At 44.2% G+C, this 15466-nt stretch overlaps 1 protein-coding gene across 1 annotated transcript in view; it reads left to right on the plus strand.

Moving 5' to 3' along the window:
• The window catches only part of LOC134481483 (histone H3.v1-like), a 29132-nt gene that overhangs the window by 7510 nt on the left and 6156 nt on the right, over positions 1-15466 (plus strand). The window contains exon 2 of the mRNA XM_063272671.1: positions 12198-12310. The gene's annotated coding sequence lies outside the window, so the exon portion shown is untranslated. The remainder of the gene's footprint in view (positions 1-12197; positions 12311-15466) is intronic.

Consider the following 15466-nt stretch of genomic DNA (forward strand, 5'->3'; position numbering starts at 1 on the left):
CTACCTAAGTATAAAGCTTCTAACGTGAGCTGGAAAAACAGCTCACGCACCATTTCTCCACCCTTCCAGAGGACCCACACTGGTGGCCCACAAACTCTGTAAACGTCAGTTCTAGGGAGATCAGACGCCCTCTTCTGGTCATTGTGGGCACTGCAGTCACGTTCACACTTTTAGAGACAGACACATGCACATAAATACAAATACAAATAAATCTTAAAAAAAAAAATCCTCACACACGTAGCCTCTTTAAGTTCGGCATTAACCCCCTGCATGCGTTCACACGTAGCTTCCCACACCAGAACAAATAGATGAACTAGACAGGGGGATATGCCCAGTGAGTCCTGAGACGTAAGACGTCTAAAGAAAGAGCCTTCCCTTTTATTTTTAAAAGCTTGATTCTTTGGGTAACAATGCCAGCTGAAATGCTCAGGTTTTCATCTCCCTCAACCATTTTCTTCATTCAGAGAAATGAGAATGCCCACAGCCCATTCAAGGGAGCTATAATGCATTATTATAATGGGGCTCGACCCGAGTAGCTAATCACTTTTTATTAACACTTTTTGGCCCAGGGAGTTGGGATTTCTCCAAGCTGACTGTCAGGATAGGGATCCTGGGAGTCTCTATAAGTAATTAGCATTACAAGATCTTGACTCCTGGGGTGATTCAAATTAATACAAAATAAAAGTGCAAATTTCCAAATAGACTTGGAAGCCAGATCTATTATTAAATTTACGTTATTAAACTACTTTACAGCTAGTATGAAGGGAGTCCAAAGCGGAGGTTTTCCTTAAATATCTTCGAGACTCATCTTGGATTCTTTCAAATTAAATGCCGGAGCCTACAGTGAAGGATCAAAAGAATTTTCCGTACAATTGAGTTACGCCTTGGCAGCAAAGTTTTCCTCAAACCAAATCCCTACAAAGCAATATTAGTTTCATGGTCACAGTCGCCTTTGGACTTTTCCTGATACACTTGGCAGCTCTCTTCAGAGCGCCAAAGAACCGCTGGCAACATCAATCACTCATTTCATAAGCAGGAGCTAAGAGGCGACAGGAGGGCGCTTGGCACAATACCACCCCTCTGCACTGGAACCCCTCCCATGCAGGGAACAAAAAGAGACACATACTCACACACGCTATAGCATAGAGACATGACAGAGTGTTCGTCTTCGGATAAGGTCCCACTAATGTGTAAATAACCTGTTTTCTCTAACCATGTCTTTAGCAGGCTAAGTGGCTAATTGTTATTGATCAGCTCTGCCCACTGTTCCAATATCAGTCATTATTGAAAATAATCTCAACACCCTTCATTAAGCATGCATCTGTTTCCATGGGGATGCATTCGAAACACAGAGAGCGACTTGAGCGTTATTGGTTTCACTGTAGCGCCGGCGCCGAGGGCTGTGGTTGCCTAATCTGTCATATTTAATCAACTTTCATCTCTTAACACTGACTGCAGTTATCAATGAGGTAAGGATTAATATTCTGGGCGAAGCAGATGATAAATCATTTGTATATAATTAGTGTACAGCAAGGTTACAGCTGACATGAATTTTTATCTTAATTATGAGAGAAATTTGTTCCATTAATTTAATTTAGCTTGCATGAGCGGCTAGACACCTAACAAAGTTAATCTTACACCTGTCAGTACAACATTAAGGAGAAAGCCCAGAATGGAGGCGCTCTCCTCTCCCATCCTTCTGCGGATGAGGATAATGTTGTTGTTCGCCCTGGTGTGGAAACAGATGATCATAGGTGGGAAGACGTAGAGTGGGCTCTTCTTAAAGATGGCTTAAGGGGACTTATGGGGGAATATTAAAGCAACTCAGGTCATGTTCCTCTGCTTGCTTTAGATGCCATCCTACTTTGGCAAAACTGCCTGTTCCTACCTTGTAAATCAGGTGTGTGTGTGTGTGTGTGTGTGTGTGTGTGTGTGTGTGTGTGTATGGTAGATGTGTCTGAAATGTATATATATACCTGTTCCAGAGTTTGGAGGCAAGTGCAACCTTGTCTCATGACAAAGCTATCGCATTTATAGAAAATGCAGTGAAATAAGAAATATGTGTTTATGGCCTGCAAGATGGCTCAGTGGGTGAAACAGCTTCTCATGAGTTTGACCCACAGAATGGGAGAAGAGACCCAACTCCTCTATCCTCTGGCTTCCACTAGTGTACTGTCACACACACACACACACACACACACACACACACACACACACACACACTTAATTAACTAATTAAATAAACTGTAATTTTAAAAAGGAAATGAATATTTGTCTGGGCTGTCTAAATGCTTCTTTTTAGAATATAATTAAATTGAATTCCTGTGACTAGAACTATTGAACAAATGACACTTTTGCTGGCATCCCAAAGGCCCAGATCTAAGCCACACCTAAACCTTGTACTAATTATCAGGGTAATGGCTACATCTGATCAATTATAGTTGATGGACAGGTTAGGTGAGCCTGTTTGTGAAGGGAAATGTGATGTTGATATTCTTTTGCTGACAAGTGGATACCCTGTGAATTTCAAAATGCTTTTAAAGAGGTTTAATTAAACTAAATCCCTTTATAAATCTACCTTTGGGATAATATTTAGTCCTGATGTTAAACCTGGAGTAGGAGGACATCTTTAAAGAAAGAACAGCAAAAATGGCAGAAAGTAGCAAAGACACAATATAAAAATTCCAAATAATAGAAGGCAGATAGTTCCACAGAAGTCAAAACAGAATTAAAGTGGGTCTTGGCAAGGCTATTTTTGCACATTTATACGTTTATAATCCACCGTCTGGCTTGGAAAGGCACAGGCGTCTGCACTTAGAAAACTCAAATGAGCTCTCAACGGCACTGCTAATTACACAGTAAGTCAGATTAATGCCTTGTGATACCAGGCCACAATTATCACCTGGAGCTTGGGTCAAGAACTGTAGAGTCGGTTATTCACAGAAATGACTGATTTAAAAACAAAGGACGCTAATGGAATCCGATAGTGCTTTTCATTCACTCTGCTTGGCATCTCTATTACCTGAGATGATTCGCAGTCCATTATGGGAGCCTCCATGCTAATAGAACGTCTATCTTCTGTAATACAGACACATCGCAGCGCTAACTGGGAATGTGTCACAATGAATTTCATCTAGATTCCACTTCATCTCTTCATGGACTGTAAAATTTGCTCTTGCACAATGCCTAAATTTACTGTGGGTAATTGAGAGAGATCTACAGAAGCAGCCGCCCTTGGTTTAAAAGAGAGAAAGAGAGAGAGAGAGAGAGAGAGAGAGAGAGAGAGAGAGAGAGAGAGAAGCAGTTTCCCAAAGATCCACTATAAACTGTGTAGCTTTGCCTCAGCTGGGCAAAGATTACAAGGAGCCCAATCTTGCCTTTACTAATGAGATGTTTTGCTGAGTTGAAAAGAGAGACTGGGGTTGGGGGGACACGCACTGCCATGTGGGAGAGGAAAACTAGGAAGGGGTCTATCTTTTATTTCAGGGTAAAGCATTTGCAAAAAGGAACAAAAAACAAGTTTGGACACAGGCTTCTTTACTTCCACAGGGAGGATAAATCAAGGCCACGATAGACATAATATTTTCCAAACCTGCCTGCATCTACTTAGCAGAAAACGAATACCTCATGCATGACCCAGCCTTCCAGTGGTGGGAACTCTTCCTCACACAGCTGAGGTAGACCCAGCTCTCAACTGCCAAGCCTTCTGTTTCACAGGTTGTTAATCTTAACTAAAATATTTGGTATTAAGCTATCTGCATGAATTGTTGATAAAGAATTAAGATAACATGTGAGCTATTAAATATAACATGTGCTCATATTTTTTCCGCAGATACTCACGTTACTCCTCATAAACTATACCCACTAGTCTCTTCTTTCTTTTATCCTCCCTTCGAACTGTTGCCCTTTGTTTCTTTCTTTTATTATTGTTGTTGTTGATGATGATGATGGTAATGTCATGATGATGATGACGATGTTTTGGTTCTTCCCATCAAAAGCAAAACAGAATGACTGGGCACCATTAACAATCATAAGGCTTAATATTCGTTAGCCAATTAGAATGGTGATCTATTCCATAGCTTTTCCTTCCCGAGCCACAGACTGAATAATAGCATTATGCTTCACTGACGGTGAAGCGAGCTGAGCCTTTACATTAGGGGAAATCAGAATGGGATGACTGTGGCTCATTACTGAAATAGGTAGCTGATGAACTGAGAAAGACAAAGGGCATTGTTCAATGAAATGTCATTATTAGAGGTGCTCGTGTTTAACAAATGTACTGTAAGTTAATTCAGTCGTGTTTCCTGTGAAGTTCTCCACTGAACATTCATGGCTTGTTTTTCACCATCTCCACATACTTAACAAAAAAGACAGCCGTGTGGAAACAATGTCACCCCCCAATCGCTGGTGTGTGTATTGGGAATTGGAGGATAGTTATACCAAGCTCAAAACCACTTTCTGTGCTTAGCATTATTATTCTTATATTACTGTGTGATGTGCGGGTGCGGACGTGTGTGTGCTATACATGTGGAGGTCAGAGGACAACTTTAGAAGGTGGTTTTCTCCTTGTACTTTTACATGAGGTCCACGGATTAAACTCGGGCCATTAGGCTCACACAGCAAGCACCTTTCCCCCACTGACTCATTTGCCTGACTCCTCAATATTTTTATTATTATTGTTGCTGTTCTTGTTGTTCTTGTCATCCCCCTCCTTCTCCTTCTCCCCTCCTCCTCCTCCTCCTCATCATCTCCATCAGCATCATCATTTGTTTGTTTTGGAGACAGGGTTTCTCTGTATAACAGCCCTGGAACTCGCTCTGTAGATCAGGCTGGCCTTGAACAACTCATAAAGATCCACCTGCCTCTACCTCCCCAATGCAGTGTTCGCCACTGCGTTCAGTATTAATTTTTTAAGATTTATTCTATTTGTTTTGTGTGTCTGTGTGTCTGTATATGCAAGTGTATGCATGTGCGTGTGCACGTGTGCATGTTTGCGCAAGTGCGTGTGTATGCGCATGCGCATGCGTGTGCCTGTGAGTCATCAGGCTTTTCCCTCAGGGAAAATGAGCTGTCTCCCCAGCCCCACCCCAATATTTATGTCACTTTCTATGAAAACACTGGCTAGATGCAATTGTGTTTATTTTCCCAGATTTACATGCACTTTGCTGGGACATTGGTAATGTAGGGGAGAGGAGGAGAGGGAAACATAAACACAGTCATTTTGCAGAAGACTTGTGAAAAACATTTCAGGATTAAAGAGGACTGGTGGTGTGGGGAGGGGGTGAAACCTCTTTGGCATCTGTACAAAACTGTTTGCTTGACTCTAGAGGTGATAAAAATAATTTATGAAGCTCTGCATTTTTAGCAAGAGGAAATGACCTCAGCTTTTGGCAGCGCGCTGCAGTTAGCGAAGCCACTCTCCACGACTTTTATGGATTTCCTTGAGCTACATATTCTGTGACCTGGATTTCAGATTTATTGGCAGATACATAAGCCACATTAAGCAATATAAAATGCAGTGGGTGCAGCAAATATCTCAGCAGGGACCCACTGATAGTGGGCGAGAGGCTGCCTCTTGGAAGAAGTCACTGAATTGGATAGCTGTTTATGCATTGGTCTAAATGGGCTCTGCATTTTGTTTTATATAAAGACATTTGTTCAAAACAAAAGAGGCTCCCGCTGTACTCATAATCTATTGGGTGGCAGGAAGGGAGGGGATGGCCAACTTTAAAAATCTAATCAGCCCTCAAGATTTGAGTGTGAACATGTTTTTGCTTCCTGTATTGGGGAGGCGGGCTTCTCAGTAGGAGAAAGGGGAGTACGTTGTGCTTGCTTCTGAAGCAAGACAATAGAGTAGCGCTTGGTGAGGATGGTGAGCTCTATCTGGCTTGGGTGAATCTTGACTGCTTTGGTCGGGACCAGGATGAAAATTAGTGCCCTTTCCTAAGCACTAGACACAAATGGAGGTTTTGGAAACCCCATACCCCGTGCCTGTTGTCATAAAATATAAGGCCTAGCAGGCAGTGGGGTGGAGTGGATCCCCAGAACCCATGTAAAAAATGCTTGACCTGGTGATGACAATGTGCTTATAATCTTAGTGCTGGGGAGATAGACATGAGTGAACTGAGCAGGCTTAACATAAAGTCTAGTTCTAGGCCAATGAGAGGCCCTGTCTCCCAAAACAAGGTGGATGGTGCCTAAAAAATGATACTAGAAGCTGACCTCTGGATTCCATGCACATGAAACACACATACATACCTTGCACGCTCATAAAAACGTAAGAGCCCACTGTGGAAAACAGGAGAGCACTCTGGTGATCATCCAACTTGGCCAGCTGGGTCACCTTGAGTAGCTCATACTTTTTCTCAAACTCACAATGGGGAGTCATGGCACCTTTTCCAGTGGGTAAGTCCCTGGGTTCAGAAGCTGTGGTTCCAAATGCCTTCTATTAGAGAAATGGCATCCCAGGAGAGACAGGAGACCCCTTGAATAACAGTGAACAATTTGGGAAGATCTTGACCCAGGGATAATCCCAAACAGAAAAAAGATGGACTCCGGGTTTCACGGGGAGCTTACAACTCACCCTTTTACAGCCCCGTGTTTTACTGTTAGGGATTCTTTTGTAAAGACTGTTTCTGGAGACCCTGATCACCATATAATCTCCCCCAAGAAACCCTCTGGGTGAGTTCCATCCCACCCCTGTACCTCCATTCTCTGAAAACTGGCTGCTCTTCCTTTAAACCATGGACACAGCCCCTAGGGAAAATTAGTGAGTTTTGAGGCTCAGATTCTGGAATCAGATGTTCCCACTAAGTCCTGGTTGTGCCATTGTTTGCTGTGTGACCTTGGGCAAGGCTCTGACTTCTCTGAGCTTTGGTCTTCCTGTGAATGAAGGGTGACAATGATTGCATTCATTTACCAGACAGTTACTGTAATAAAATGAAAGTCAAGTGGCTGAGCATTCTATGCAAACAGCTTCACAGGGTAAAGCTGTCCGTGTATATATTTTAGATAGCATTAGTACCACTTTGGTTCCTGTATAATGACATTTTCTCAGCTGCAAGGAGAATAATTCATTGAAGGCAGAGTCATAGGAGGCAATGCCATGTGTGCTCCCTGCAGTGTCTGACTCACATAGCTTTTTTTTTTTTCAAAACAAGTATTAAGCTGGGGAGATGAGTAGCCTGGAAAATGCTTGCCTTGCAGACATGAGGGCCTGAGTTAAATCCCCGGAACCTACATTTTAAGAAGCTGCTCTGTAGGAATTGGGGTGATAGTTCCCTGGGTGGGTAAAGTGCCTACCATATAAGCATAGGGCCCTGAATTCAGATCCCTATAATCCAGGGATTGGGGGGGGGGGAGCCAGGTATGACAGCATTCTTGCTATCCCAGGGCTGGCAGCATTCTTGTCATCCCAGGGCTGGGAGGTGGAGATGGGGGTCCTAGGAGCTTCTTTGCTAGCTAGTCTAGCCCAGTGAATTCTGGGTTCAGTGAAAATTTACTGAAAGAGATGCTGGAGAGTGATAAAATTAGACACCACATGTTGACCTCTGCCCTCCACGTGTGCTCACACTGGTGCACACATCTGCACACACATGTGTACACATATATACAAACACCTGGCTCTGATCCCAGAGTCATAAAGAAATATGAGCAAATAAAGATAGGTGGGCTACTGGAACTTGAAAGCCAGCCAGCCAGCCTAGTCTACTGGAAGAACTCCAGGACACTGAGAGGCACAGTCTCAAACTAAGGGGGGTGGCATTCTGAAGGAACTTAAGTTGTCCTTTAGTCTCCATGTGCACACACATGTACCTGCGTGCATGTGAGTAACTCGCTTATGCACACAAATTGAGTACTCAGATGTAAAGTCTTGCTAGGGTGGAGAAGGGCAAAAAGGGAACAACAGTTAATAGACTAGAATACCCACATTCTTACTGCATACAGACAGTTCTATACTTGACTGTCAGCTCTTATTATATCAAAATATAAACATTCAGGGCTGGAGAGCTGTATCTCTGATTAAGAACACTGGCTTCTCTTCCAGAGAGTTTGGGTTCAAATGCCAGGATGCACATGTGGCTAACATGATCTGCAACTCCAGTTTCCGGGTACCTGATGCCCTCTGAGGACACTGTATGCATGTGATGCGCAGACACATGTACAGGCAAAACACCCACATACATAAAATAAAAATAAATATTTAAAGCCATATGTAAATACTAAACGTGATAAGTAGTGTATAAAATATTTTTAGTAAAGCTCTTATGAAATACCCTTTATAAGTTATTTTTAATAACTAACCCTGCCTCTTCCAGATGAATATCAATCTAGTACCTATTTTAACAAAAAAAAATTGAAGGTCTGGAAAGGTAAGAAATATGGAGTCAAGGATGAGTCGAGCTTATCCCAATCAGACGCCAAGATCGAGCTCTAGACTGGAGCCCTACCGCCATTGGACACCACACTGTCCAATCACGATGGATGCAGCCTCTGCCTCGATCACAGCCCCTCCTTCCAGGAGGAGGGACTAAAAAGCTAGGATGAGAGGGGGGCCAATGAGAGCTCAGTGAATAAAACTATTTGCTGCACAACCCAAGGTCCTGAGTTTGATTCCTGGGACCCATGTGGTGGAAGGAGAGAACCAACCTCTACAAATTGTTCTTGGACCATCCCACACAGGCAAACATACATCAACTACTCTCAAGCTATATAAAATTTAAAATCTTAAGTAATTAAAAATGGAGGAGGAGGAGGAAGAAGAGGAAGAGGAAGAAGAAAGAGAAGGAGGAGGAGAAGTTAGTGAAGAATGGCCTCTCAATGCTGAGTCACATTAAGCAAGCTCTACCTTAGGGAGTGGCAAGAACCAAAAGAGACTCTTGCGTCACAGATGCACGGTAGGAGCAGCAGGGCAGCCACAGTGTGACGATCTGTCCACTAAAGTGCTTGCCTTACAAGCTGCAGGACCTGCGTTAGAAGCCCAGAATCCATGCACAACAAAACAAAGTAAAACAACACAAAGAAACAAAGAATAAAAAAACAAACAACAAAATACAAACATGACAGGTCACGTGCCCCTGTGATCCCGGCACTGGGGAGGCAAAGACAGGCAGATCCCTGGAGCTCTCAAGCCAGCCAGACACGCCTACTTGGAGAGCTCAACCCCAGCCCCAGAGCAGAAACCCTGCCTCATAATAACAAGGTGAATATCAGCTAAAGAGCAACAAAGAGGCTCTCCCATGCCTTCCACGTGCACATAGGTGTGTACCTGCATCTCACACACACAAAGCAAAAACCTCACAGTTCCCATTTATTAGGACTCGTGCCCTGGATAGTCCCTTCCAGGATGAAGACAAGAAGTGCTAAATAGTAGAGATGGATGTGGGTAGTAACTTACATGCGAAGCCTCGTTACTTGGGAAGGATAGCTGTGCTTTAGACTCCTCTGTCTCAGCAGAAAGCCAGATGAAGGCGTTCATACTAGCAAGGGTGGGACACGGTCTGAGAAGAAAAATGGGATCGGGAGAGGCAGCCAAGACCAGCCCTAAAATTCCCAGTTGGAAGTGTCTCTGTAGTCTGTGGCTTGGCCTAGGACCAGAGTAGAAACATGTGGTCTGAGCACAACAGGCAGGGGACCACAGGGTCAGGAAGGACAGGGGTTTATGAATGTCTTCGGCAGATGAAAAGGATCTGTTCTCTCCAAGCAACCATTTCTAGATCTGCGTGGTCTTGCAGAATCCGTTCACCCCGGACTGTAGTTATTCACATTGTTTTCCAAAATGCCAGATAGGAAGGCTTAGGAATGATAAAGCAGGAGGTTCAGGAAGCTCATCCGCCCGGGGTACAGGAGCCCAGATCTCTGCCAGCTAATTTAACAAGAGACCCGAGGCGAGAACCACCTCTAATAATTCCAAACTAAAATTAGACATTCATTTGAAAAAAAAATCAGGTAACCGAAACAAAAATGAGGGGAACTTTGTTTATTTAAATTATGAGGCTAATTGCCTCAACTCTCCAATTCCCCTCAGTGGGGTAGACTTGGCTTGGGTCTATCAGTATCCATGGCGACTCATCTAATAAGTAAACTGCATTAGCTCTGCCACTAGCAGAGAGAAGGGAGGGAGGGGTCTTGAAATGTATCTGTGTGGCTTCCTTCCAGTGCAAGGCATTTCATTATGTCCTGGGGACATGAGGCACTTCAAAGAGGATCGAAATATGGAATGAGGGGGAGGAGTTTGGGATTATATACTTGCTTTTTAGTTTTATTTTTATATATGAGAATCAGACGCTAGAGATGGGGGAATCTGGAGAGAGGGGTTTTTTGTTTTTTGGTTTTTTTCTCTTTCCTTCTGAGCTAAGGTTTTGTTTTGATTTGCTCAATGGTTGATATCTTTCCAAAAAGTTCCCCCATGAAAGCAGACTTTCTCATTTCCTCTTATATGCATAATTTCACGTGTACATGACAGGCTATCTGTTAATACAATGCCCACACATGATCCCATCGCTAGAAGGAAACGATGTAACGCGTTGCTGGTACCCAGGTACCCAAACGGATGTAGAGTGGCAATAAAATTCACCTCAAACAGGCGCTGTGGGGTTCCCCGTAACTACAGAAAGGTAACTTGCTCTGCCTCCGTCTACCTTTAAAAAACCCGTCCACCATTAGAAGCATGTCAGCTGGTCTAATGATTGCAGCCAATAATGAATCATTTCCTTTACAATCACTTATTAATTAGCCATCACAACACTGTTGTGAATTAGGTGGAAAGACAAGGATTCAATATTCGGTTATTAACACCTAATTAAAATATTCATTGTTTCCCATATGTTGTTTATAGCTTGGTTTCTTCCGCACACTTGACAGGATTTCACTAGCACGGAACAATGTGTTCCGTTTGCTTAACTCCATCGCCATCTGTTGGTCAGAAGTAGAATATGTCTTCCTCTCTCCCTCTCCCCCACTCAGTAATCTTTACTCCTGCTTTTGGGAGAGTTTTAATTGTGATCAATAGTGTTCTCTTGAAAATGTGTTTCTTGATTTTTTTTTCCTCAAGTTGTCGCTAAATAAGAAGACATTTTGGTCATTTCTTAAGTCTTTTTAAAAATTAGTTTACTTATTTTTGAATGTTTTCATTCGCATTCGCATTCGTGTGTGTGTGTGTGTGTGTGTGTGTGTGTGTGTGTGTGTGTGTGCGTGTCCGTGTTCCGCAATATATTATTCATGGAAGTCAGAGAACAACTTGAAGAAGTCGCTTGTCCCCTTTCACTATAAGAGTCCCAGGGATCAAACTCCAGTTGTGAAGTCAAGCACCAACTGCCTTTATCCTCCGTGCGGTCTTGCCAGCCCTCTTCCTGCTAACTTCGATGACATAATCTAAATAGCAAGTTGAGTTTGCCCAGCAACAAAATGAGACTGAAATACAAGTAGTCCATCCTTCTGCTGTGGGAGTTTAGTCCTAGGTCACTGTCCCTTTCTCCTTCACCAGAGATACTCTGATCATTTGTGTAAAATCATGTATAGTGTTTGCATATAGTCTGTATATATCTTCCTGTATTCTTTATCACCTTGTGAACTGGGAATGTGCCTCGGTTTGTAAGGTGCATGCCGAGTATGCATAAAGCCCTCAGCACCACATAAGCCATGCATGATGATCTGTGATCCCAGCACTTGAGAGGTAGAAGAATGAGGGTCAGGAGTTCTAGGACCATCCTCAGCTGCAAAGGATGTTTTAGGCCAGCCTGAGCTATGAGAGACACTGTCTCAAAAACAAGCAACAACAACAACAAGACAAACAAACAAACAAAAGCAACTGGGGACTGGTAAGATGACTTGGCAGTTAAGAGTGTTAGCTGCAAACCCGATCCTCATGCCTAAAATCCAAATGTGTTTAAAGCCAACCAGTGAGGTACATGTGTATAATCTCAGTGCTGGGGAAACAGAGGCAGAAGGAGTCTTGCTACTTGGCAATTCTAGGTCAATGAGAGGTTGAATTTCAGAAAACAAGGTGGATGGTACCACCCAAAGTTGTTCTCTGACTTCAGCACACACTCACACACACACACACACACACACACACACACACACACACACACTCAGAAACAGGAAAAGTACAGGCAAATTAGTTCATATGAGAGGTCATAACAGAAGGGAGTTTAAGATTCCAATCCTTTGTAGACTTACTCTGTGCTTATTCCCAGAACCTAGAAAAGTGATGTCAGAAGGCCGAGCACAGTGCATCTTGCCAATACCCGATGCTAGAGATGCCATCATGATGCTCCTCTAACAGACTGGGATACAGGACAGCAATAAAGTAAGTGATGCGTAGGGTGGGTTCCACGATGCAAAATAAAAATATAGGACCTTTGTTCCAAAAGCAGGCCTAGGGTTCGAGCTCCAGCAAACAAGCAAACATAAATAGGACCAACAAGGCAGGATAGGTGGCTTGGTGGTAAGAGCTTGCTTCACAAGCATAAGGACTTCAGATACTCAGAACGCACATAAAGCCAGGCATGGTCACATGGCCATGTGTAATCCCAGCGATAGAGATGGCAGATTCCGTGTAAGCTTGTGGGTCAGATAGATGGATGAATACAGTAAGGAAATAATGAACGATCTGCAGGAGACCGGGCACCTTATTCCTCTGGATGGAGATACTAAAGGCTCACCTATGTATCCACCTGGTAGATAGGGACTGTCTGAGAACGGGTATATGTAGACGGAAGCAGACAGAGAAGCGGAGGAGAGCATACCCTGAGTGAGTAGTCTGGGGCATCTGCTAGTGTCTTCAGTACCAATAATGAGATGATAATGTCCCTTTGGATTTTTTTCTCCTTTGCATGTGTGCATGTGCTCATGCAAGTGTGCATGGGGCACAAGAGTGCATTCTTGTGGAGATCACTGGATAACCTTGGACCCTGGCCCCTCTTTCCTTAGCATCCATCTACCCTAGTTTTCTTTGAGACAGGGTCTCTCATCAGCTACAATTTACCAAGTAGGCGAGGCTAATGGCCCTGTGAGCAGACTTAATTTCCCCTCTCAACCAGCAAGGCCATAAGCATGAGGTATAGCACCCAATTATCTTACATGGGTTCTAGAGATGGGGCGCAGGTCCTTACGCTTGGAAGGTAAGCGCCATACTGACTGAGCCATCCTCCCATCCTCAGTTTGATTCCTAACACAAACTTGAACTAGGCTTCTGGTCCTTGAGACAAAGAGCCCTTGTGGACACAATCAGAGAAGCTGAATTGGGAAGCATCCCATTAACACGGCCACTGAAGCCCTAATGAAGGTGCAGAGAAGTCTGAAGAGTAAACTCCAGGAAACCTCACTAAAGGAAGAAGTAAAGGCAAAAGCAGTTTCAGGGTGTGTGTGGGGAGTCAGGGCTATCACAGGAGATAGAATCTACCAAGAGAGAGAAAGGGAAAGCAAGCCAAGGACACCTGACAAGAGTCCATTAACAAAACAAAAAATAGGAGCCTGGTGCAGCCTGAAGCCAGGATTCTGTTGACTGTGGGAAACCAAGCCATGAGGAGTGGGTTACAGAAACCACTGGTGTGCATGAACACACACACACACACACACACACACACACACACACACACACACACACACACACACCTGACGGGGGATTCCTGGAGGAAGATGGCTAATTAAAACCAGACAAATAAGTTCAAGTAGAGATCTTGCCTCAATGTATAATTTGGAGAAGCACTGAAACTCAATCTCTAGACTCTATACACAGGCGTCCATATGTGCACCCACATGCACACATGTACCCGCACACCTGCACCACACGCACAAACAGTGAGAACAAGAGGAGAGCGGTGGGAAAGCTCTACATGCATGGAGGACCAGAGTGCAACTTTATGAAGGAGAAGGGGAGGACATTGAAGGGCCATGTGGTGTCTTAATGAAAGGGATTCACCTCTTGGAATTGTTACAGACTCAGGGCCAAGGCACTGGCAGCTGGAGAACAGGGTTCAAGGTAGAAGACAGAGAGACTGTTTGCAAGCTCTGCTGTAGAACTGGGCCCGCTCCAAATCTCCTATCCTCAAGACAGGTCATTGGCCTCCTGCTCTGGTAAGGATCCTGAGCGTCATTTTCTGAGGCAGCGGAAGGACAGGACCAGGCAGGTACCTTATGAAAGCCTAGCAGTCAGTCTCATGGCTACCCATGCTCTAAGTGGGAGAACTGGTGAAGTGGGTGTTTTCAATGGCCATGCACTACCCCAGGGGCCAGGAATCAGCCATACATGACCCAAGCAAGACTTGGAACGAGCTTTACTGCAGAGGGAATGTCGCTGTGGCAGCTTGTGTGGGAGGCTCAACTGAACATGGACTATTGGGCAATCTCTTTCCCTGTGTGCATCTGGCCCAGTAATCAGAGGAAGCTACGTGATGTTTAAGAAGCAGGAAAGATGGGCCTTATTATGCTCTGTTTGGGTTTAGAAGCCAGGCCTCACCCAAGCTCTCTACCCTCTGTTGCTAATCGCTGGCTCTCTTTAAGGATGGAGCGCAGGTGTCAGCCCCATTGTTTATTCGAGCCTAGAGAGCTCCCTGGGCTTTGCCATGTATTGGCATACACGCAGCTGTTCATATCATATATATGGAACAATCCACATCAGCATGTATGTAGCTCTCCATATCAAACATGTATAGCACTCTTAACGTCAGGTCATACACAGCTGAACACACCAGACATGTACACAACCCCACCTCAGACATATGTGTAGCTCTCCCCATCAACGCATATGCAGCTTTCTAAATCAGTTCGTAACAGTGTGTTCGTACATTAGTTCGTACACAACTCTTCACATCAGCCATTTATCCAACTCTCCTGGAAGATGATGCAGCTTCTTCCACAGGGCACAGCCTAGTGCCGAGGGTGCCTCAAACGTAGTATATGAATCCCACACTCATCCGAGATGTTTCTGTCTCATATTCTGGAGCCCAAAAGTCTGCAGTCCTGGTTGCAGCCAGACTTGGTTTTGCTGTCTCTGGGAAAGTGGATGGAGAGTTTCCTCCGCAACCCATCAGGTTTCTATTGGTTTACTACTATCTGTCCTAGTTAGGGTTTTTATTGCTGTGATAAACACCATGATCCCATGCAACTCGGGGAGGAAACAGTTTATTGGGCCTGCATATCCCTCATCACAATCCATTGAAAGAAGCCAAGGGAGAAACTCGAAGCAGGAACTGCAGACAGGAATGGAAACAGAGGCCACCGAGGAACACTGCTCGTTGGCTTGGCCCTCCCATGACTTGCACAGCCTGCTTTCTTTGACAACCTGATCCAACCACCGGCCATGGGGTGGCACCTCTCACAGGGAGTTAGGACCTCCTATATCAATCATTAATCAAGAAACTTGCCTACAAGCAATCTGAAAGGCATTTCCTCAACTGAGGTTCTTCTTCCCAGGTAACTCTAGTTTGTGTCAAGTTGATGAAAAACTAACCGGGTCACTCAC

The sequence above is a fragment of the Rattus norvegicus genome, chromosome 13, assembly GCF_036323735.1.
Source record: "Rattus norvegicus strain BN/NHsdMcwi chromosome 13, GRCr8, whole genome shotgun sequence".
Classification (NCBI taxonomy): domain Eukaryota; kingdom Metazoa; phylum Chordata; class Mammalia; order Rodentia; family Muridae; genus Rattus; species Rattus norvegicus.